This window comes from Canis lupus, chromosome 24, assembly GCF_003254725.2.
Source record: "Canis lupus dingo isolate Sandy chromosome 24, ASM325472v2, whole genome shotgun sequence".
Lineage (NCBI taxonomy): Eukaryota > Metazoa > Chordata > Mammalia > Carnivora > Canidae > Canis > Canis lupus.
In genome coordinates, this window is record NC_064266.1 from 844,516 (window position 1) to 847,919 (window position 3,404).

Here is a 3,404-nt window from a genome sequence, read left to right on the forward strand (position 1 = left end):
TACTATGACTTTATAATCCTTCAATATCTGGAATGTCAACTTTCTCAACTTTGTTCTCTGTCCCCAGTGCTTGCAGCTGTTCAAACAGGTCTGGGCTTCCTATGAAAAATAGATTTCCCAAGTCAGATAATGGCTTTAGCACCTAATCTAATAGGTAATCTAATCTCCTGAGACTTCTGATCTCACCTCATTTCTGCCATCAGGGTATTCCCCTTATTTTCTTACAAGAGCTGCTATGCATTTAAAAGTGTGTTTTAAAATATTCTTCCAGCATTTTTCATTTTATCACAGACAGCTTAAGTCCATCATTGAAACCGCAATTGACTCCTCACCACTAGCAGACCACAGACATCCATGGAGAACACTCCTCTGGGAGTGACACAGTGGATTCTATTGCTTGTGTACCAGGGCTTGGGGAAACATGGCACAAGACATATTTAATGAGTTCTAGTTGGCTCTAAGAGTGCAGTTGGATTCTGATATGTTTGGAGATAATCCTGGACACTTCAACCAAGAACCCCTGGCCCTTCCTTTTTATTACTTCCCCAAACTCAAGAGAAAGTAGAAGACCCTCCCAGTCCTAATAGAGATCTCCTTGGGACACCACCTTAGAGAAAGCAGACAGTTTAGATCCTTCTAATGCTCTGAAGCACATCCACTTGAGTCCCAGGTTGCCTAGACCTGATCGTGGGGTGTAGTCCCAGTAGTTTGCATATAGGTCTGCCCAAGGGCAGGATGACCCACATTTTGTTGTTGGAATCCAATCTTCAATGACTACTGAGTGCAGATGAGCCCGTGCAGCCACTCACCAGTCACCCACCTGCATTGTGCTCAGCACTAGGGAACAATTACTGTGGCCAGTCTGTGACTCAAGGGGCACCTCAAACATATGCTCTTGAGAGTAGTTACTGATGCCCAGAACTTCTAAGTTTTGAATATGACAGCCTCAGGATCAGAACAGTCCTGGCTAATATTTGCTTTGATCCCACTTATGTCTTTCTAGACTCATAGAGCTTGCTTCCACATAGGTAATGAAGGCCTCATCAGAGGCGTAAAGTGCCCAGACAAACCTACACTGGACAGTCAGCTACAACTCTGCTCATCTGCTCATAACAGCAGAAGCCTTATCACAGACTCCCTGACGTCCTAGGAAGCAACTGCTGGTAGGCTTTCTCCTCCTCATTGAAAGCTTTCATAAGAAAACCTGCTTTAAATGGTTGTGTAGATTACCATCCTGAAAATATTCTTCTCCAAAACTCCTATCTCATCTAAATAAATAAAATGTATTTCACATCCTTATTAATCTTTTCTTTTGCCTCCAGGCCTCTTTATAAATTGCTAAAACCCAAAAGGGAAATGAAGGTAATTTGTGTCTTAGTTCTCATCAGTCAAGGGCAGTCCCCAAGTTCTCTACTTAATATTGACTCCTGACTCCTTAGCAACCAGTGCAAGCTTCCGATTCCTTAGCAACAGTCCAAGGTCTTCTAAAGTCAAGCTGAAATTTATCAAATGTATTAGTACATATTAGGAAGTCTGTATTGGCTGGATTCCTTCTGCACCACAAAAATAGAGGCTCAAATATTATTGAATGCTGTAGGATTCTGATATTGTGCTCTTAAACAGCACCTCCTTAATGTGCTCTTGCAAGTCCTTGATTTTAGACAATGAGCTTCTCTGCAAAAGGTTAATATTGTTTTCCTCTCTCCTGCATTGCTTATTCTAATGGCAGCTTACATCCCATCCCTGGAATATCTGTCTCCATTTCTCTTTCCAGTGTTCAGCAATTTTTTTTTGGATTCAGTATTTTTTTCTTTTTTAAAAATTTTATTTATTTATTCATGGGGTGGGGGGGGCACAGACACAGCAGAGGGAGAAGTAGGCTCCATGCAGGGAGCCTGACGTGGGACTCGATCCCGGGACTCCAGGATCACACCCTGGGCTGAAGATGGTGCTAAGCCACTAAGCCACCGGGGCTGCCCAGCAATGAGGATTCATTAGCATAGAAACTCTCAGACTCTGTTTGAAGGGGAAGGTCCCATACATATTCTCCCAGGAGAAACAGGACAGTGTGCCTTTGTTCAGTCCCTATGTTTTTTTTTTTTAATTTAAGATTTTATTTATTAATTTATTTATTTGAGAGAGAGAGAGAGCAAGAGCAGAAGGGAAGGGAGAGGGAGAAGCTGGCTCCCTGCTAAGCAGGGAACCCAACGCAGGGCTCCATCTCTGGACCCTGGGATCATGATCTGAGCTGAAGGCAGATGCTTAACTGACTGAGCCACCCAGGCACCCCATTCAGTCTCCATCTTTATATAGTATCTGCAAATGGAAGACAAATATAAAGAGCATCTAGATATTCATATCTGCATGTTGGTCACCATCCTGGGCCAGAACTTTTAAAAGGTCCCTAGAGACAAACCCAAGCCTCTTATCTAGAAATCTCTCTGTCTATAACCCACCTATAAACCTCTCTGGCCTGAAGAGATCCCATAGTGCCCCTTCTTTCTGCCTTCTATCTTTGGAGCAGATACTATTGGTGGCCTTCTCTTATTTCCTCACTATTTAGCATTCATGCGTATTGCTCTATGCTACAAGGTCTTGCTTCTTCTGGCCAATGAGGCATGCTCAGCCTGTATATAGAGCAGACCGAAACTAATGAAGTGTAATGCCCTTGGAGGATACTTCCATCAATGAGAAGTGGAAGGTGGTGAATAAATGCCTCGGCTTCCCTACCCTTGGGTGAGATAACTCGGAGGCATGTTCCACCCAGTCTTCTAGATGTCCCCACTGGATAGTTGCAGGTCCCCATACACTGACCTGCTTACCCATGTACACTAAATTGGCTGCCCCCCTTCCATTTCACACCTCCCCCTACCTAAGAGTACTTGCTGGGATCACCTCCAATAACTTCTCACATTCAAGCTTTGCGCAGTGGCAGTATCGTAGCCAATGAGGTTTATCCGAGGCGCGATTATTGCTAATTGAAAACTTCTCACATTCAAGTATTTGTTCCAAAGTCTGTTTTCTGGAGGTACAAACCCCAGATAACAACTGAGGAGATGGGAGTTGTCCTTGTTGGCTCTGACATTACTTGGTTTCTGCTTCCTCCTTACCTCCTTACCATTCCCCACTCCCCCTCAGAAACAACTACACAGACATAGTTTGGGTGGGTTTTAGTCCGTAGCCTAAATTGGCTAAATTGGCCAAGCCCATCCTACCTCTACCTCAGATAGTGGCTCAGCTTTCTGTAATTAATTGTCAGGGACACACTGACCACTTGGGATCCACTGTCTAGTATCCTGAATTTCAGCCCTTTTTATCTTTACAGCCACTCTGGGAAAATACTTACCTGATACCTACTTGATCATATAGGAAAAACAAAATGCCAGTGAGCCACTTGGCATGAA

At 43.7% G+C, this 3,404-nt stretch overlaps 1 pseudogene; it reads left to right on the forward strand.

Moving 5' to 3' along the window:
- The first annotated feature begins 2,917 nt into the window (after nucleotides 1–2,917).
- Nucleotides 2,918–3,070, forward strand: LOC112674324 (U4 spliceosomal RNA; annotated as a pseudogene).
- The last annotated feature ends 334 nt before the right edge of the window (nucleotides 3,071–3,404 follow it).